We start from the raw sequence: 21,894 nt of genomic DNA on the forward strand, positions 1-21,894 counted from the left end.
TTGAACATTCAATATTCATCAGAGTATTGAATTCTAAGAAATTCTAAGAAAGAGCTAAGAATTCTTCTAGCTCTGTACCCCATTTTTAATAGGGTTATTTGATTCTTTAGAGTCTAACATCTTAAGTTTGTTATATATAATGGATATTATTCCTCTTTCAGATGTGAGATTGGTAAGATATTTTCCCAGTCTTTGGTTGTTATGTCCTTTTCAAGTGCCCTTTGCCTTATAGAAGCTTTGCAATTTTGAGGTCTCATTTGTCTATTCTTGGTCTTAGGGCATAAGCCATTCATTTTAGAAAATTCACTGTTCAGGAAATTTTCTGCAGTGCCCACATGTTAGAGGCTCTTCCCTACTCTTTCTTCTAATAGTTTGAGTGTATCTGGTTTCATGTGGAGGTCCTTGATCCACTTGGACTTCAGCTTTTTATAGGGCAGTAAGAATGGATTGATTTGCATTCTTCTACATTCTGACCTCCAGTCTACCCACTATCATTTTTTAGAAATGCTCATTTTTCCACTGCATGGTTTTAGCTCCTTTGTCCAAGATCAAGTGACCATAGGTGTGTGTTCATTTCTGTGTCTTCAGTTCTATTCCACTGATCTACCTGACTGTCTCTGTACCAATTCTTTCAGTTTTTTATCAATATTGTTGTGTACTACACCTTGATTTCAGAAATGGTGATTCCCCCAGAAGTTCTTTTATTGTTGTGGAAAATTTTTGCTACCCTGGGTTTTTTGTTATTGCAAATACATTTTCAAATTGCTCTTTCTAACTCTATGATGAATTGGGTTAGGATTTTGGTTGGGATTGCATTAAATTTGCAAATTGCATTTAGCACAGTGGCCATTTTTACAATATTAGTCCTGTCAGTCCAAGAGCGTGGGAAATTCTTCCATCTTCTGAGATCTTCAACTTCTTTTTCTCAGAGATATGAAGTTCTTGTCACACATATTTTTCACTTATTTCCAACCTTCTTGTAATGTTGAGGACTGTTTTGTGACTGACTATATGGTCAATTTTGGAGAAGGTACAGTGAGGTCTGGAGAAGGTATATTCTTTTACTTTTCGGTGAAATGTTCTATAGATATCTGTTAAATTCATTTGGTTCATAACTTCTGTTAGTTTTACTGTGTCCCTGCTTAGTTTCTGTTTCCATGATCTGTTTACTGCTGAGTGTGGGGTGTCGAAATCACTATTATTGTGTGAATTGCAATGTTTGCTTTGAGCTTTAGTAAAACTACTTTAATTAATGAATCTGCCCTTAAATTTTGAGAATAGTTACTCAGGACTCAGAGCTCATCCTGATGGATTTTTTTCTTTGATGAATATGAAGTGTCCTTCCTTATCTTTTTTGATAACTTTTGGTCGAAAGTTGCTTTTACTCAATTTTAGCATGGCTACTTCAGGCATTTTCTTGGGTACATTTGCTCAGAAAATAGTTTTCCAGCATTTAATGCTGAGGTATTGTCTTTCTTTTTCACTGAGGTGTGTTTCCTATATTCAGCAAAAATGCTGGGTCCTCGTTCTGTATCCAGCATGGTAGTCTATGTCGTTTTATTGGGGAATTGAGTCCGATAATGTTGAGAGATATTAGGGACCAATGATTGTTGTTTTCTGTTATTTTGTTGGTAGAGGCAGAAATATGTTTGTGTGGCTATCTTCTATTGGGTTAGTTGAAATTAGATTACTTTCTCGCATTTTGTAAGGTGAAGTTTCCCTCCTTGTGTTAATGGTTTTCCATCTATTATCCTTTATAGGGCTGGGTGTGTAGAAAGATATTGTTTAAATTTGTTTTTGTCATGGAATATCTTGGTTTCTCCATCTATGTTACTTGAGAGATTTGCTGGCATTTGTGTTCTCTTAGGTTCTATAGGACTTCTGCCCAGGATCTTCTGCCTATCATTTTTTTCTGGTGAGAAGTCTGGTGCAATTCTTCTAGGTCTAAATTTATATGTTATTTGACCTTTTTCTCTTACTGCTTTTAATATTCTGCCTTTGTTTTGTGCATTTGGGGTTTTGAATATTATGTGACAGGAGGTATTACTTTTCTGGTCCAATCTATTTGGCGTTCTGTAGGCTTCTTGAATGTTTATGGGCATTGCTTTCTTTAGGTTAGGGAAGTTTTCTTCCATAATTTTGTTGAAGACATTTACTGGCCCTTTAGCCTGGGAGTCTTCACTCTATTCCATACCTATTATCTTTAGGTTTGATCTTCTCATTGTGTGCTGAACTTCCTGGATGTTTTGGGTTAGGAGCGTTTTGCATTTTGCACTTCCTTTGACTTTTGTGTCAATGTTTTCTATGGTTTCTTTGCCCCTGAGGTTATCTCTTCGATCTCTTGTATTTTGATGGTAATGCTTGTGTTATGACCTTCTGATCTCTTTCCTAGGTTTTCTATCTCCAGGGTTGTCACTGTTTGTGATTTCTTTATTGTTTTAATTTCCATTTTTTAGATCCTAGATGCCTTTGTTCAATTCCTTCACCTGTTTCCTTGTGTTTTCCTGTAATTCTTCAAGGGATTTTTGTGTTTCCTCTTTAAGGGCTTCTACCAGTTTACCTGTGTTGTCCTATATTTCTTTTATTTTTTAGGCCAAAATTAAATTTTATTTCACATTGATATAAACTATGAAAAACATGACATTTTCCCACATTACAGCACACAAATTCAACAGACTATTTCTTACCCCAAATAAATTTTTTACAGATAGAATAACTGAATTAATGCATGTTCTTCAAAGTAAAGAAAAACAGTATATGATTGTTTGAAATTGTTTTAAATCTAGACATAAACAATTAGGTTCATTGTTAACACTCTATCTAGGACATACCAAATGATCTCCATATCAGTTAGCTCCTGTTTATAAAGATGCTTCTTCTTGGTAGGTTGGAAAACAGCAGGAAAAGAAACTGTTCAGAAATCACCATAATTTTTTGCAACATATTCAATTGTGTGGTAACAGTTATAAATATGGGTTTTATATAAGTGAGTTCTAACAAGTCCTTATTACCCATAAATTAATCATCATCATGTTGATGATGATATGCAATTTAATATTTGTATAGGAAACTGATTATCAAAAGCTCCTTTACTTAAGATTTCAAATTAGTATGTTGCCCAGATAAAAGTAAAACAAAAGTTTGATTGTTCATTTTAAACAGTATTTGGTTTTAAGCATAACATGTACAGAAAATGTAAACTTAAACTCTGCTATGTTTAAGAAATTATATTCTAAAACCAGTCACAAGTATTTCTAAATGTGCCAAGATATTATTTACCTTTTAAGTTTTACAGAAAAATAAAACCACAGAATTAATGACCAGCACTGAAGACTTTGGTAACTCTACAGTCTAAAAATGGACTAAGGTATTGTTATTTGAAATATATAAGTTTAAGTAATATTTGTATTCTTTTCACATTACCTATATTGGAAGTTCTGGATGTTTGCGTTTCAGAATGCCAAAATAGTTTATAGTGACAATTTTTTTTTAATGACAGAGAGACAACATTAGATTTCTATGGAAACCAAAAAAGAATGAATCTACTTTTTTCTTCTTGAAAGGAGAAAAATTACATAGAAGGGAGGAAAAAGCCCAGTCCCCTAATAGAAAGGCCATTATTTAAAGAGAGCAGTATTACTTTTTGACACTATTATAGGGATAATGTAAAACCATCTGATTCTTAGGCATTGCAGTCACATATGTAGGAATACAAACATAAAAATACGGATACTGCACACGGTGACTGAACACTTGTGGAGGTAAAACTATAGTCTAACTCACACAATTAAGAAATCACTTACATCTTAAGACTTGTTTAGACTGGAACAATGTTTCAGAGAGCATACTAGTAATTTTTAAATGATGTAATAAAACACTGTTTATGCTATCTTATTTTACTGAATTAATTTGAGACAAAGAAGCTAGTTGCTTCACTTACCTACTGTAATACTAGAATGTTCTGAAGTGTATTACACAAATATATGCAAAGAAACTTAAAAGGATCATACATTTCCCATAAGGGAGACATCATTTAGTTTGTCTCATTCATATGTATTTTCAATACATTTTAACACTGCAAATATTACCAGTTTTATTATCAGTCACGGGGAAAGGTTTATACTCTACTACTATGATACTGGTGAACTTATTCCCAAAGACTTTTAGTGACGTCAATCTATTGGAGGTTGGAGCTTACCAATGAAGTACTTGACATCCATCATTTCTTGCTGACATGATCTATGCATCATGCCTTCATAGACTTTGAAGGTTACGTTGGCTGGATTTACCAATGCTTTTTGTCTTTCAATAGTAAGAGAACCAAACATTAGGGAAACTAAAGTGTCACAATCTCAATGACACAGGGTAACAGAAATATCTCAAATAGCACTATTGATAGGCCCCTGTGAAAACGAAGCCTGAAGTGGAACCCAGCAACTGAGTGCAGTGACACTAGCTGGTTTCTGCTGTGTTGTGAGAGCAATGCATAAACAGAAGTCTCCTCATTGAGAAAATCCTCCCAAAATAATTCTGTTAGAAGGAATGCCATTCTTCACTTCTTGATCCATCAAGGCTTTTATAGTTTCTGCCACCTGTTTAATTCCAGATTCATCCTCCTGGGAATCTGGTGAAAGTCCAATAATATCAAACCAAGAATATATATAATCATATATAATGTGAGTGGCATAACAGAAGCATGTGGACAGATGTATTTGATGTGGGAACTTTTGATACCTGAAAATGTATCTGCCCATCCGTGCCCAGTATCTCCCAATTTGTGAAGGAAAATAACCACAGTGGTTTCAGGCGGCGGGCACAAAGGAAACCATAGGGGTGGACATGTTGTTGCCACACATCGAACGACTGGCGAATAGCGTGTTGGAAGAGGAGTGGAGCTCGGGCTCCCAGCAGCCGAAGGGTGTATGAGCTGAGAGCCCAGCCCTCTGGGCTCACACTCAGGTGCATGCCCCTGTATTTCTTTAGGGGACTTATTTATGTCCTTCTCAAAGTCCTCTAACATCATCATGAGTTGTGAGGTTAAATCAAAATCTTTCTTTTCCTATGTATTGGGGTATCCAGACCTTGCTCTGGTGGGGGAACTGGGTTATGACAATGACAAAAGTCTATGGTTTCTTCTGCTTTGGTTTTTGCCCTTAATCTCTCACCATCTGTTTATCTCAGGTGTTAGCTTGTCTTACTGGTTTTAACAGTGACTTGAACCTCCTGTAAGCCTGTGTGTCAGCACTCCTAGAGACTGGCTATCTCCAAACAGGATCTCTGTACAGAGAGCTGTTTAACAGGGTCATGTCGGGTGCACGTGGAAAGACTAGTGATTTGTTTGCATTAACTTTATACCCAGCCACATTGCTGAATTTGTTTATAAGGCTTAGTATTTCTCTGGTGGAATTTTTGGGATCAGGTAACTATACTATCACATCATCTACATATAGTTATATTTTGACTCTTACCTTTCCTATTTGTATCCCTTTGACTGCCTTTTGTTGTCAAATTGCTCTGTTTAGGATTTCCAGTACTATATTGAAGAAGTAGGGAAAGAGTGGGCAGTCTTGTCTAGTCCCTGATTTTAGAGTGATTGCTTTAAGTTCCTCTCTATTTAGTATGATGTTGGCTACTGGTTTGATGTATATTTCATTTAATATATTTAAGTATGGCCCTTGAATTGCTGATCTTTCCAAGACTTATCATGAAGGAGTGTTGAATTTTGTCAAATGCTTTCTCAACATATAATCATATGACCATGTATCTTTTTTTCCTTGAGTTTGTTATACAGTGGATTACATTGAAGGATTTCCATATATTAAACCATCTCTGCATCCTTGGGATGAAACCTACTTGATAGTGGTGAATGATCCTTTTGATGTGTTCTTGGATTCAGTTTGTGAGAATTTTATTGAATATTTTTACATTGACATTCATGACAGAAAGAGATCTGAAGTTCTCTTTGTAGGGTCTTTGTGTGTTTTAGGTATAAGTGTAATTGTTGCTTCAAAGAACAAATTGGGTAGTATTCGTTCTGTTTCTACTTTGTGTAATAGTATTATTTGGTCTGCTTTGAAGGTCTGATATAATTCTGTACTAAACCCATCTGATCCTGGGCTTCTTTTTTGGTGGGAAACATTTTTTTTTAAAGGTTGAAGTCTTTTTTTTTCTTTCTTTTTTTTTTTTTATTAACTTGAGTATTTCTTATATACATTTCAAGTGTTATTCCCTTTCCCGGTTTCCGGGCAAACATCCCCCTCCCCCCTCCCCTTCCTTATGGGTGTTCCCCTCCCAACCCTCCCCCCATTGCCGCCCTCCCCCCATAGTCTAGTTCACTGGGGGTTCAGTCTTAGCAGGACCCAGGGCTTCCCCTTCCACTGGTGCTCTTACTAGGATATTCATTGCTACCTATGGGGTCAGAGTCCAGGGTCAGTCCATGTATAGTATTTAGGTAGTGGCTTAGTCCCTGGAAGCTCTGGTTGCTTGACATTGTTGTACTTTTGGGGTCTCGAGCCCCTTCAAGCTCTTCCAGTTCTTTCTCTGATTCCTTCAACGGGGGACCTATTCTCAGTTCAGTGGTTTGCTGCTGGCATTTGCCTCTGTATTTGCTGTGTTCTGGCTGTGTCTCTCAGGAGCGATCTACATCCGGCTCCTGTCGGTCTGCACTTCTTTGCTTCATCCATCTTGTCTAATTGGGTGGCTGTATATGTATGGGCCACATGTGGGGCAGGCTCTGAATGGGTGTTCCTTCAGTCTCTGTTTTAATCTTTGCCTCTCCCTTCCCTGCCAAGGGTATTCTTTTTCCTCATTTAAAGAAGGAGTGAAGCATTCACATTTTGATCATCCGTCTTGAGTTTCGTTTGTTCTAGGGATCTAGGGTAATTCAAGCATTTGGGCTAATAGCCACTTATCAATGAGTGCATACCATGTATGTCTTTCTGTGATTGGGTTAGCTCACTCAGGATGATATTTTCCAGTTCCAACCATTTGCCTACGAATTTCATAAACTCGTTGTTTTTGATAGCTGAGTAATATTCCATTGTGTAGATGTACCACATTTTCTGTATCCATTCCTCTGTTGAAGGGCATCTGGGTTCTTTCCATTTTCTGGCTATTATAAATAAGGCTGCGATGAACATAGTGGAGCACGTGTCTCTTTTATATGTTGAGGCATCTTTTGGGTATATGCCAAAGAGAGGTATAGCTGGATCCTCAGGCAGTTCAATGTCCAATTTTCTGAGGAACCTCCAGACTGATCCAGACTGGTGGGAAACATTTAATGACTGCTTTCTTCAGGGGTTTTTGAACTGTTTACATTGTTTAACTGATCTTGATTTAACTTTGGTAAATGCTATCTGTCTAGAAAATTATGTTTCTTCCAGTTTTGTTGAATATAGGCTTTTGTATTAGGATCTGATGTTTGTTTTTTTTTTTTTTTCATTTCTTCAGTTTCTGTTGTTATGACTCCCCTTTCATTTCTGATTTTGTTAATTTGGATACTCCCTCTGTGCCCTATGATTATTCAGGCTAATGGTTTGTCTTTTGGTTTTCTCAAGGAAATATCTCCTGGTTTTGTTGATTCTTTGTATAGCTCTTTTTGTTTCTATTTGCTTCATTTCAACCTTGCATTTGATTATTTTCTGCCATCTACTCCTCTTGGGTGTATTTGCTTCTTTGTGTTCTAGAGCTTTTAGGTGTGCTGTTAAGTTACTAATGTATGCTATCTCTAGTTTCTTTTTGGAGGCACACAGAGCTATGACTTATCCTCTTAGTGCTTTTTTCACTGTGTTTCATAAGCTTGGGTATGTTATGTCTTTATTTTCATGAAATTTTAAAAAGTCATTAATTTGTGTTTTTAGTTTGTCCTTGACCACGTTTTCATTGAGTGGAGTGTTGTTCAGCTTCCATATGCATGTAGGCTTTCTGTCCTTTTTGTTGTTTTTAAGGACAAGCCTTAGATAATGGTTATCTGATAGGATGCATAGGATTATTTCAATCATCTTGTGTCTCTGGAGAACTGTTTTGTGACCATTAAAATGTCAATTTTGGAGGAGGTACAATGAGGTGCTGAGAAGAAGGTGTATTTTTTTATAGGATGAAATGTTCTGTAGATATCTGTTAAATCCATTTGGTTCAACTTCTCTTAGTTTCACTGTGTCTCTGTTTAGTTTCTGTTTCCATGATCTGTCTATTGATGAGAGTGGTGTGTTGAAGTCTCCCACTCTTATTGTGTGAGGTGCAATGTGTGCTTTGAGCTTTAGTATGTTTTCTTTTCTGAATGTGGGTACCCTTGCATTTGGTACATAGATGTTCATTACTGAGTGTCCATCTTGGTAGATTTTTCCTTTGACAAGTATAAATTGTCCTTCCTTACCATTTTAATACCTTCTGTTGAAGGTCTATTTTATTTGATAATAGAATGATAACTCCAGGTTGTTTCTTTGGAACATTTTGTTGGAAATTATTTTCCAGCCTTTTACTCCGAAATAGTGTCTGTTTTTGTCACTGAGGTGCATTTCCTGTCTGCAGCAAAATGGTGGGTCCTCTTCACATTTCCATTCTGTTCTTCTATGTCTTTTTATTGGGGGAATTGATTCCATTGATGTTAATAGATATTAAGGAAAAGTGTTTTTTTCTGGTTCTTTTTGTTGTTAGAGGTGGAATTTTGTTTGTGCGACTATTTTCTTTTGAGCTTGCTGAAAGATGAATACTTTCTTGATTTTCCTAGTGTGTAGTTTCCCTCTTTATATTGCAGTTTTCCTTCTGTTATCCTTTGTAGGTCTGAATTTGTGTGAAGATATTAAAGAAATAAAGGTTCATAGATAAGAGAAACAAATTTGTAAAAACAAGGTTTTGAGAAATAAATCTGATGTCAGGTTGACTAATGCTATGACAAAGTTTTAGTAGTCAGAATGACCAGGCCTCACTGAACAAGGCCAAGGCAATTAAGACAAAACAAAAATAACTGTTCTTGGAAAGACCTCCTACTTGTGGTAAATCTTGAGAACAACCACAAGATGTCATCCTGGCCCTGTCCAACCACCCAGTTCCTCTCCCCCTCCTAATGGACTTGCCAACTTAGCCCTTTCCTTTAGATTTTCCAAGGTTAGGTGTAGGGCTGGATTAGGAACGTGTCTAACTAAGCCAAGAACAGCATCTTGAGCAGGCCAGCCAATACCTGACAAGATCCTTTGTCCTGTCTTCCACCAAGGAGAATAAGCCAGCTAACCCTGTTGCTGAAGTCTGCCCTCTGAAAAGAATAAAAGTTGTGTGTTTTTTAGTTCTGAGTTGCCGCTCCCTGCGTTTTTGAGCAACCACACTTACATGGATGATTACACCTCTTGCTATTGTATTGTTCCCTATATCAATTTGTGATCTGTGAGTTGTGCTCCTTAGGTAAGGCCACTATGGGGTCTTACAACAATATTGTATAAAAATTGTTTTTGTTATGGAATATCTTGGTGTCTCAGATTATGTTAATGGAGATTTTTGCTAGGTATAATAGTCTGGATGGGCATTTGTGATCTCTCAGAGTCTATATGACATCTGCCCTAGATCTTCTGGCTTTCATAGTCTCTGGTGAAAAATTGTTGTAGTTCTGATAGGTCTGTCTTGACATTTTTACTTACTGCTTTTAATATTCTTTGTTTTGTGCATTTAGTGTTTTGATTACTATGTGAACGAAGACATTTCTTTTCTGGTCCCATCTATTTGTAGTTCTGTAGGCTGCTTGTACATTGATGATCATCTCTTTCTTTAGGTTAGGGAAGTTTTCTTCTATAGTTTTGTTGAAGATATTTAATGGTACTTTAAGTTGGGAATCTTCACTCTCTTCTATACCTAATATACTTAGGTTTGATTGTCTCATTGTGTCCTGAATTTCCTTGATATTTTGGTTAAGAGATTGTTGCATTTTCTTTGACTTTGGAAACAACATTTCCTATTGTATCTTTTACCCATGAGACTTCCACTTTTAAATCCTGGATGACTTATTTTTTCAATTTTTTTACCTGTTTTGTTGTGTTTTCCTGTAATTCCTTAAGGGACTTTTGTGTTTCCTCTTTAAGGGTGTCTAACAGTTTACCTGTGTTTTCCTGTATTTATTTAGGTGACTTATTTATGTCCTTCTCAAAGTCCTCTCACATTATCATGAGTTGTGATTTTTAAGTCAAAATCTTGCTTTTCCTGTGTGTTGGGGGTATTTAGGACTTGCTGTAGTGGGTTTTGATGATACCAAGTAACTTTTATTTCTGTTGCTTACGTTCTTGTGCTTGCCTCTCACCATCTGGTTATCTCTAGTGCTACCTGCCCTTGTTGTCTCTGACTGTACCCTGTCCCTCCTATGATCCTGGTTATGTCAGAACTTCTCAGAGTCCACCTGTCTCTGTGACCCTATGATTATGGGATCCTGTGATCCTTAGATCCTTGGTGTATCAAAGCTCCTGGGAGTCTAGCTACCTCTGGGATTCTGAAATCCTGGTGTGATCAAATTCCTGGGATGCTGTTGTTTCTGAGTTCCTGGGAGTCGCTCTTTCTCAGGGTGATGCAGGACTGGGTATGGAGCCAGAGGCCTGGGTTAACTCCGGGCACCTGTGCAAGCTGGAAAAAACCTGTGCCTCTTTATGGTAGGGATTAGGTTTCCCTGCTTCCTGGGGTGTTCCCAGTTACGCTGGATGTTAGGAAAGTTGCTGTTGCCTCAACTGTGATCTTGAGTTTGTCAAAGGTCCAGTGCTCCTGGTTTTGTCCAATCTCTTGTGAGTGAGCTTTCTTTGTGATCCCGTAATCCTGAGTGTTTCAGAGCACCTCTGATCCTGGGCGTGTTAGAGGACCTGGGAGTCAGACTTCCTCTGGGTATTATGGCACTGTTTGAGAAGACAGAGCCCAAGCTCTGCTCAAGGTACTGGTTCAGACAGGAAGAACCTCATACCACTGGCCAGACAGAGGTTACTGAATCTCTGTATCCTGTGCGGCCCAGTTACTCTGGGTGTTGTAGTGAGTGTTAGGGCAGATGTTGAGGCCTTTCCTGTGAGTCTGGGTATTTCAGAGCACTTGGGAGTCAGGCTCCCTCTGGGTGTTGTAGGAGTGAGTGCAGAGCCAGGACCCAAGGTCTGCTCAGGGTACTGGTTCAGATTGGAAGGGAACCTATGCCACTGGCTGGGTGGTGGTTCCTGGGTCCCTGGATTCTGAGGATCTACATTACTCCAGGTGTTGGGCCAGTTGTGGTGGCCTCCTCACCTCAGATCCTGTGCATGTTTGAGAAGCTGGAAGTCTGGCTTTCTCTGGGTGTTGTGCGAGTGGGTGCAGAGCCACGATCCAAGGTCTGCTCAGGGCACTGGTTCAGACCTGGTTTTGTTGATTCTTAATATTGTTCTCTTTGTTTTCTAATTTATTGATTTCAGCCTTAAGTTTCTGCCAACTTCTCTTCTTGGTTTGCTTCTTTTTTCATGTTTCTATAACTTTCAAGTGTACTTTTAAATTGCTAGTATGACAACTCTCCAATTTCTTTCTGAAGGCAGTTAGTGGTATGAATTTTCTCTTAGCATTTCTTTTATAGTGTCCTATATGTTTAGGTATGTTGCACCTTAATTTTCACTGAATTATAGAACTTCTTTAAATTTGTTCCTTTATTTTTCCCTGAGCCAGTAATCTTAGAGTTGGGAATTATTCAGTTTCCATGATTTTTTTGTATTTGTGTTGCTGTTTTTTTTTTTTTTTTTTTTTTTTTTGTTCTGTTGAAGTCCAGCTATAATCCATAGTGGTATGATAAGATTCAAAGACTTATTTCAAAATTCTTGTATATGTTGAGGATTGCTTTGTGACTGACTATATTTTCAGGCTTGTAGAAAATTATGTGCAAAGAAGGTATATTCTTTGGTGTTTGGCTGAAAAATTCTGTAAATATCTGTCAGGTCCATTTGATTCATAGCATTTGTTAGGCTCATTATTTTTCTATTAAGTTTCTGTCTTGAGTTGCTCACTTCTTCCAATATTAATGTTTGGGGTTTGGTGTGCTGTTTAAGCTTTGTAATTTTTTTTATAATTGTGAGTACCCTTACATTTGGGACATACATTTTTGGAATTGAGATGTCATCTTGAAGGAGTGTTCCTTTGATAATATGAAGTGTCCTTCCCCATCCTTTTTTATTATTCTTGGTTGAAAGTATATTTTATTAGATAATAGAATATTGATTTCAGCTTGTTTCTAGTATCTGGTTGGAAAAATAATCCCAGGAGCTTAGTCTGAAGTAATGTTTAATTTTGTTAATAAAGTGTGTTTCTGGTATGCAACAAAATGATGTGTCCTGTTTTGCATTCATTTTGTTATTCTGTGTCTGTTTTGGGAGGAGAGGATGGAGTCCATTGATGTTGAGAAATATTATTTGTTAATTCTAATTATTTGTTAACTGGACAATAACTGTTAATACATTGCATTTGACATTGTTGTTGGTGGTGGCGGTGGTGGTGTGTGTACTTTTGTGTGCTTCCATATTTAGTTTTGCTGCTGTGCACTTACATATTGTCTATGTTTCTTTGTGGGTAGTTATCATATTTGTGTTTTTTCTTCAATCCTCTGAGTAGTTCATGGATTTTGAGCTTTTCCTCAACTATTTTCAGTAGCGCTGGATTTGTGGCTAGATATTGCTAATTTTTTTTCTTTTGGAATATCTTCTTTTCTCCATCTATGGTGATTGAGAGTTTTGCTGGGTATTGTAGTCTTCTAGGTTAGCACGAATGGTTTCTAACAAGCTTTAAGACATTTGTTCAGACCCTTCTACCTTTTAGACTCTGTTGAGTAGTGGGGTCTATTTCTGATCTAGCTATTTTTATGTTACTTGGACTTTTACCCTAGTAAATTTTTTATTATCATTATCATTTATCTTTTTTTCCCCTTCCAGTTCTGCCCTCTGACCATTTCTCATCCCATTCCTTGTCCCTTCTTCTCCAAGACAACGTACCCACCCCCATAAACACCCTCACATCCCATCAGGCCTCCCCATTCCGTATGACCTCAAATCTCTCGAGGATTAGGTCTGTCTTTTCTCATTAAGGCCAGACCAGGGAGTCCCTTTTGGTATATGCATCAGGAACCTCAGATCTGCTACTGTATGCTGCCTGATTGGTGGGTCAGAGTCTAAGAAATATCAGGGGTTCAGGTTTTTTGCCCTTCTGGTCTCCTTATGGGGTCACCCTGCTCCACAACTGGCTCCAGCCTTTCCGTAATTCAACCGCAGGGGTCCCAGACTTCAACTTCAGACCATTAATTGGTTGTAAGTATCCCTTTCTGTCTCACTCATCTATCTGATTTTTGGGCCTCTCAGAGGGTAACAAGGCCAGACTGCTGCTACAAGCATGCCATAGCATCAGTAAAAGTGTCAGACCTTAGAGCCTTCCTTGAGTTAGGTCCCAATTTTGACCAGCTACTGGACCTCCTTTCCTTTAGTCTCTTCTCCATTTTTCTTGATGCAGTTCTTTAGACAGGAACAATTCTGGGTCAGAATTTCCCTCTTCTCACTGTTGGGCATTTGATCTGAGCTCCCTCCCTTCGATTCTCTTGCATCCCAGGTCTCCGATACATTCCAGAGGATGCCTCTAATTCCCATCTCGTGAGGCACGAGGTTATATGTTTTCATTCATTCTTCTGACCCTTGGGGCTTCACTTTTTGTGCCTCCAGTACTTGATCTTGTACTAGTTTCATCCATTTGCCTGCAAATCTCAGGATATCTTTGTTCTTAACAGCTGGATAGTATTCCATTGTATAAATGAACCACATTTTCTGTGGTCATTCTTACTTATGGGACATCTGGGTTGTTTCCAGCTTCTGACTGTCACAAATAAGGTTGTTATGTGCATAGTGGAGCATGTGCCCTGTGGCATTGAGAGGCATCTTTTGGCTATATTCCCAGGAGTGGTACAGCTTGGAGCTTCAGGTAGCTCTATTTCCAATTTTCTGAGAAATCTTCAGAATAATTTCCAGAGTGATTGTACCAGTTTACAGTTGCATCAGCAATGGAGGAGTATTCCTCTTTCTCTGCATTCTTTCCAAAATGACCTGTCAACTGAATTTTTATTCTTAGTCATTTTGACTGATGTAAGGTGGAATCTCAGGGTCATTATGATACGCATTTCCATGATCACTAAGGACTTTGAACATTTCTTTAAGTGCTTCTCAGCCATTCAAAATTCTTCTGTTGTGAATTATCTGTTTAATTATATATCCTATTTTTGATTGGGTTGTTTAATTTTTATACATTAGCTTCTTGAGTTCTTTATATATTTTGGATATGAGCCCTGTGTCAGATGTAGAGTTAGTGAAGAATTTTTGCAAACATGTTGGTTGTCAATTTGTTCTATTGACTACAGGAGCTTTACAGTTTCATGAGGTCCCATTTATCAATTTGCAACCTTACAGACTGATCAATTGGAATCCTGTTTAGGAAATTTCACACTGTGGCAATGAGTTCAAAACTCTTTCCCACTTTCTTTTATTGATCCACTTGGATTTAACTTTGTGCAAGTGACAAATATATTCATTTTTCTACATACTAACTGCCAGTTAGTCCAGCACCATTTATTGAAGATGCTTTCTTTTTTCCACTGTATATTATTGGCTTCTTTATTAAATATCAATTGTGTATAAGTATGTGGTTTTATTTCTGGGTCTTCAATTTCCTTTAGTCAATCTGTCTGTCTCTGTACCATGCAGCATTCATAACTATTTCCCTGTAGTATAGCTTGGGGTCAGCTATAGTAATTTTTTTCTGTACATTTAGTACTTTGATTACAGTGTGGTGGGAGGATTTTCTTGTCTCTTCCAATCTAATTGATTTTCTCAAAATTCCTTATACATTAGTAGGTATCTTTTCATTTAGATTGGAAAATTTCTTATATGATACTGTTGAAAATATTTTCTGGTCCTTGGAGGTAGTAGGTAGAAGGAGGTCACCTTCTTGTATTCCTATTATTTATGGTTTAGGTCTTTGCAGAATATCCCATATTTTTTGGATATTTTGTGTCAGGGATTATTTAGATTTAATGTTTTCTTTTACTCATATATCAATTTCTTTTCTTGTGCTTTATGTTCCAGCGAATCCTTCATTCATCTCTTGTATTCTATTTGTGATGCTTGGGCCTGCTGTTTTTGTTTTCTTCCTTAGGTTTTCCATCTCTAAGGTTACCTCAGATTGTGTTTTTTTTCCTTTTTTGCTCCAATTGTGGATGATATGATAGTATACATAGGCAACCAACAAAAATCTATCACAGAATTCCTACAGCTAATAACAGCTTCTGCAAATTGGGTGGATACTAAAATAACTCAATGAATCAATAGTCCTCCTTTATACATATGATGAACTGGCAAAGAAAAAACTTAGAGAAACAACACCCTTTATAATAGCCACTAATAATATCATATACCTCATTATAACTCTAACCAAACATGTAAAGTGTCTCCATGACACAAGCATCAAGTCCCTGAGAAAAGAAATTGAAGAAGATATCATAGGATGGAAAGATCTCCTGTGTTCACTGGTAGGTAGGATTAACATAGTTTAAATGGCCATCTTTTCAAAAGTAATGTACTGATTCAGTGCTTATACCAGAAAAACACATACACAGTTTTTCATAGAGCTTGAAAGAGCAATTCTCAAATTCATATGGAAAATTTATAAACCTGGTACTAGACAAAACAAACCTGAACAATAAAATAATTTCAGGAGTATTCACCACCGCTGACCTCAAGCTGTACTACAGAGGAATATTGATGAAATCTGCGTGGTATTGGTACAGAAGCAGAATTGTTGATTCGTGGAATGAAATAAAAGGCATAGAAATAAACACACATACCTATGAACACCTGACTTTGATAAAGTAGCCAAATCCATACAATGGAAAAAATGAAAGCATCTTCAACAAATTGTGCTGGTCTAACTGAATGTCTACATGTAGAAGAATATAAATAGATCAATATTTATTACCATGCACAAAACAAAAGTCCAAGTGGATCAAGGACCTCAAGATAAAGCCTCATATACTAAATCTTATAGAAGAGAAATGGGAAATATCCTCAAAGTCATTGGTGCAGGAAACAAGTTTTGAACAGAATACCAATGTCTCATCCTCTAAGATCAACAATTGATAAATGAGATCTAGTGAAACTCTAATGCTTCTGTAAGGAAAATGACACTGTCCATATGATAAACCAGCAACCTACAGATTAAAAAATATTATCACCAACCCTACATCTGACAGAGGGTTCATATCTAAAATTTAAAAAACTCAAAATCCAAAAAGGGAATTCTCAACAGAGGCATCTTGAATGGCCCAGAAAAGCACTGAAAGAAATGTTCAAAGTCCTTAGTCATCAGGGAAGTACAAATCAAAACAATTATGAAATTCCAATTTACTTGTCAGAATGGCTAATATATAATCCTCAACTGATAGCACATGCTGATGAGGATATGGATCAAGGGAAATCTGTCTCCACTTCTCATATGAGTGCAAACTTATACATACACTTTGGATATCAATTTGGCGGTGTCTCAGAAATCATAAGACCCAGCTACACAACTTCTGGGCATATACCCAAAAGATACCCAACCATCCCACAAAGATACTTGCTCAACTATGTTCATTGCAGCTTTATTTGTAATATCCAGAAATTGGAGTCAACCTAGATGTCCCTCAACTAAAGACTGCATAATGAAATTATGGGGCATCTACAAAATGGAATACTATTGAACTATGGAAAACAAAGGTACCATGAGTTTTGCAGGCAAACAGATAGATCTTGAGAATATTGTCCCTGAGTGAAGTAATCCAATTGCCAAAGGATATAAACCACAAGTCTTTACTTATAACTGAATATTAGCTGTAAAATACAGGATACCTCTACTGTAGTCAACTGACCCAAGGGGGCTAAACAGGAAGGAGAGTACAAGCAAGGATACTTGAGCCTCATTTGGAAAAAGAAATAGAACGATAATGGAAGGTTGATGGAGGGAGAGAACTGGGTGGGAGAGAGGATTACCTGGGGGGTGGAGCTGTTTGGGTTTGGCTGTGTGGAGATGATGGGTGGAATGCCAAGATGAGCATGAGAATTCATAAAATTCTGCATCTGAAGGGGCGAATATCCAGGAGGAGATGGAGATCTGAGATAAGAGAAGTACCCAAAATTTTGGGGGATATCCTTAGATATGACTCAGAGCATTGGAGGTATGAGTCTCCGAGCCTGGAGAGGCCATCTCCTGTGGCCTGCAGGAACCCAGGTGGATCAACAGGGACACCAACCCACCCACTTAACTTTTGCCCCAAAATGTATACTGTCTATAAAATTTCAGGAATGCAGGATGGAGCAGAGTCTGAGGGAATAGCTCACCAATAACTGGCCTAACTTGAGAAACACCCCATAGACAAGCACCAATCTCCAACACCATTAATGATACTTTGTTAGACTTCCAGATAGAATTCTAGCATGGTAGTCCTCTAAGAGATCCCACCCACCAACTAACTCAGACAGTCATACAGTCATTGTCAAACAGTGGATGGAGCTTGAGGACCCTTGAGGAAGAATAGGAGGAATGATTACAGCCCTTGAGGGGATAGCCAGTACACAACAAGACTACGTGAGTTAACTAACCCAGAACTTCTGGGCTGTCAGTGACTGAACCATCAACCAAAGAACATTTTTGGGTTGACCTAGACCTCCAAGCACATATGTAACAGATGTACAGCTTAGTCTTCATGTGGGTCCCAAACGACTGGAGGAGGGGCTATGCACAAAGTTGTTGCCTGCATGTGGGATATATTCTTCTAGCTTGGCTACTTTGTCCAGCCTCAGTGGGAGAAGTGTCTAGCTTCTCAGAGATTTACAGTGTCTTCCCTGGGAGTACCTCTAACTGCTCAGAAAAGAAGGGGAAGGGTAAAGGGGGTAGGTTGAGGGAAGAAGTGACTGAGAAGAGGCAGTGAGCAGGATGCAAAGTGAAAAAAATAAAATCTCTCTCTCTCTCTCTCTCTCTCTCTCTCTCTCTATATATATATATATATATATATATATATATATATATATATGTCACATTCTGGGGAAGATGTAGAGAATAGCTAACACCTCTTAATTACAAACTTGAATAATCACACTGAATATCAATCTACAGTTTCGCAAAAATGGGCATATACCCAAAATATCCTCCACCATATCACAAATACACCTTTACCACTATGGTCATAGCAGCTCTCTTTGTAATAGTCAGAAACTGAAACAACTCAGGTATTTAAAGAATGGGTAAAAGAAAATGTAGTTCCTTTACTGAATACAACTCAGCTATTAAAAACAAGGACATCATGAATTTTGCAGAAAAATGGATGGAGCTGAAAAATACCATCCTCAGTAAGATAATCCAGATTTAACAGGACATGCATGATATATATTCACTGATAAATTAATATTAGTCATAACATGAACAATAGTACTTTTGTGTGTTTTTTTTTATGTTTTTCTTTATTTTTTTCTTTTTTTTAAAATTCTTTAATCATTTACAGTCCAGATTTATGGTCTTTCCAGTCTACCCTCTAACTGTTTCTATACCTCCTTCCCCCATCTCCAAGAGTTTGTTCCCACCCCCATCCCACCAGACACCACCACGCCCTGGGACCTCAAGTCTCTAGAGGGTTAGGTGTATCTACTCTAAGCCCAGACCCCACAGTCCCCTCTGTATATGTGTTGGTGGCCTCATATCAGCTTTTGTAAGCTGCCTGGTTGGTTCAGTGTCTGAGAGATCTTATTGGTCCAGGTTACAGGGAGGGGAAGAGGAGAACATGATCAAATATTAGGTGGGGAAAACAGGATGGAAGCCCCAACCAGCAGCAGAAAAAATGGAAACAGGCAACCTCAGGAGGTAGGAGGTGAGGGAACCCTCTAGAAAGTAACAGAGACCTGGGAGGTGAGAAACTCTCAGGACTCAAAGAGAGGATCTTAGGTGAAATGACCTACAATGGGGACAGGGAATATGTAAAGTCCAACTCTAGTAGAAAGACAGGGCATCGAGTGAAGGGATAAGGTTGCCATCCCACAGTGAAAAATTCTGACTCAGAATTCTTACTGTCTGAAAGAACTGCAAGGACAAAATGGAGAGGATTCTGAGGGAAAATACATCCAGTGACAGGCCCAAATTGGGATCCAGCTCAAGGGGTGGCCTTAACACTATTACCAATGCTGTATAGTGCTTACAAACAGGGACCCATGACAACTGCCCTCTAAAAAGCCCAAAAAGGGCTGAAAGAGTCAGATGAAGATATTTATATCCAACCCAGGGACAGAAGCTGGTGATCCCCATAGTTGAATTAGGGAATATCTGGAAGATGCTGAGGAGGAGGGCAATCCTATAGGACAACCAGCAGTCTGAACATTAATTCTTAAGTCATAATATGTTTCTTTCAAATTGTGTTACTATCATTTTAATTGTTTTTTCTCTTTTACAATTTGATATGAATGGGTCCTTTAACAAGTGCATGCATAGAGCATCCAGTTATGAGTGTGATAGATTCTGCCCTTCTCTTTTGGGAAGCAGGTCCAGATTTCTCATTATACATACCTATGCAGTCAGCTTCTCAAGCAGAGTCTGGATGACTCTGCTGGTGCTTTTAGTGATTTTTTTCAAGATAGGAATTAGGGCTTCATTCCACCTTTGGCTTTGTTTATAATTTCCTAGTCACAACTCTGAAGAAGGCTGGAAAGAACAATCGCTCCTTGTTTGATGCTGGCCCAGGACTTGAGGTTCTTCACACCAGCATGCTCTACAAGGGTTTCTGAAAAACAACCTTCTTTTCCACTTTCTTTAATTTTTTAATCTTGCTCTATTAGCCATTTGTGAACTAAATATCCTGTAGGATGTTCAGCAACAGGAAGCTCTCTGTCCTTGCCACCAGGATACAGTTCTGCTGTTGCCAAACCAGTGATGGCATCTATAGTAGGCTGAACATCTCCAGTAGCAGATCCCAGGATGTCAGATACCAGCACACATGCAGACTTATCCAGCACCACCTCATGACTGTGTCCTTTCACAGTAACTCAATTAATCTGGAGAGATGTACTCCAAGAGCTAATGCTGGCAGATTGCAGTGTCTTACTGTGAGCATTGACATCACCCTTATGCAAAGTTCAATGATCTCTGACCCCATGTGCATGGGATATCTGGGACTAAGCGAGCACAACAGGACTTTCCTTCCTTATTTGTTATTAACTATGCTGGGCAAGCAATTGATGATTTCTTATATGATTATCTGCTTCACAAGCTTAGTATCATCAATACAATCAAACGTTACCAGTAGAACCAAGTGAGAGTATATCAGTTATTAGCAAACTTCTCCATGTACATCTTCCTTGTTTTCAAGATCACTTTCCTCTCCTTGGATGTACTATACCACAAGTAGTATATGCCAACTCTGGCTTCATCATGTGTGTGGGCCAAGTACACCAGTGCTTCCCAGATGGATTCAATTAGTTCTGATAGAAGTTTTGGGGGTACATAGGTACAAAAATCCAAGAATATTTATTGAACATGTGAGTGCTTAATCATCACAGCTTTTTGGGGGGTCATAGGAATCACAACCTGTCTCATTTCATCCAGGGTAAGTTCTAGCTTCCCCAGCTGCACCTCTGGAACCTTTTCCAGAGTTCAGTAATCTGCTAACTTGTAAAGCTAAACTGTGTTCCCATAGAGCTCCTCTGTCATCATGTTCCTCTGTTCCAAATGGTCTTGTCATTTTATGCATACTGCACAATGGCCAATGCCTCTGCATGCCACAGAATCTTCCTCACATGGCCTTTAAAACTTCTGATTATCTCCGCAATCTGTGGGTTTTTTCCATACATGAGAAATTTCTTCACAATATTCTGGAAATATTTGACTTTACTTAATTCAATTAAGTCATCTTTCAGTTATTTGAAAGCCTTCTTCCACTGTTCCTCATTCCCCTACTGAATGAAGCACTGAATCATTCAGGTTGAGTCATTTGCAAAGGCAATAATTTTAATTTTCTCTTGAATCAACTTCTGTAAATCACCCATTTTTGTGGATTTTTTGTTTGTTTGATTGTTCTTGTTTTGTTTTGTTTTGTTTTTGTCGCAATCATTTCTTCTCAAGCTCTCCCAAATGTGATTTGCTCAATCCACAATGTGGTAGTTGGTCTTATCATTGAGCTGCCTGCTCTGTCTGCTTCAGCTTCTTTTTCTTCTTTTGGAAGTCATCCCACTTGGGTGTCTGGACTGCTGATTAATCACTTTTATCATCTAGCTGGAATATCCACTTCTCATTGAGTTAATTTGCCTTTTGGAATTTGTCCTTTGGTCCTTAGTCCCCTCATGGTTTGTTCTTGAACTGCTTCACACCCTTCTTGACAGGTTTTGTGGTACCTTTCTCAAAGTTCTTAGTTATGACTTAAGGTCCACATTTCTTAACAGCTATCCTTGGGAATGTCTTTGAAGAACCAAATTCACTGTTTTTATGGAATCTATTCTTTCCTTGTGATGTCTGTGGACTCCTTCTTATAATTTTTTTCTTCCCTTTGATTTCCATCACAGCATTTTTGCACATGTAAGGCTGATACTTGTAGAGTTCTGCTACCTACACTTTACTGTTTTTAAACTTTTTTGTATGTTGTATTTTATTTAAATTTCATTTACTCTTTTTCAGTATTACTATACACACATACACCTGCTCTTCTAATTTATGCTCTTCATTTGTTACTGCTCGTGTATATGTATTTGCATATGTGTATATGTCTAAATGTAACTTTTTTAATCCATATAATGTTATTTGTATTAATGTTTTCAGGGCTGATTATTTGGCAATGATCAATCAATTACAGTCCTCTTCTCTGCTCATGGTCATATTTCTTAT

At 37.9% G+C, this 21,894-nt stretch overlaps 2 pseudogenes; both read right to left on the reverse strand.

The window, feature by feature from the left end:
- Positions 1-4,172: 4,172 nt before the first annotated feature.
- Positions 4,173-4,856, reverse strand: Lypla1-ps1 (lysophospholipase 1, pseudogene 1; annotated as a pseudogene).
- A 14,731-nt stretch (positions 4,857-19,587) lies between these two features.
- On the reverse strand, positions 19,588-21,570 carry Pum3-ps1 (pumilio RNA-binding family member 3, pseudogene 1; annotated as a pseudogene).
- Between the last annotated feature and the right edge of the window lie 324 nt (positions 21,571-21,894).

This window comes from Rattus norvegicus, chromosome 8 (genome assembly GCF_036323735.1).
Source record: "Rattus norvegicus strain BN/NHsdMcwi chromosome 8, GRCr8, whole genome shotgun sequence".
In the NCBI taxonomy this organism is placed as follows: domain Eukaryota; kingdom Metazoa; phylum Chordata; class Mammalia; order Rodentia; family Muridae; genus Rattus; species Rattus norvegicus.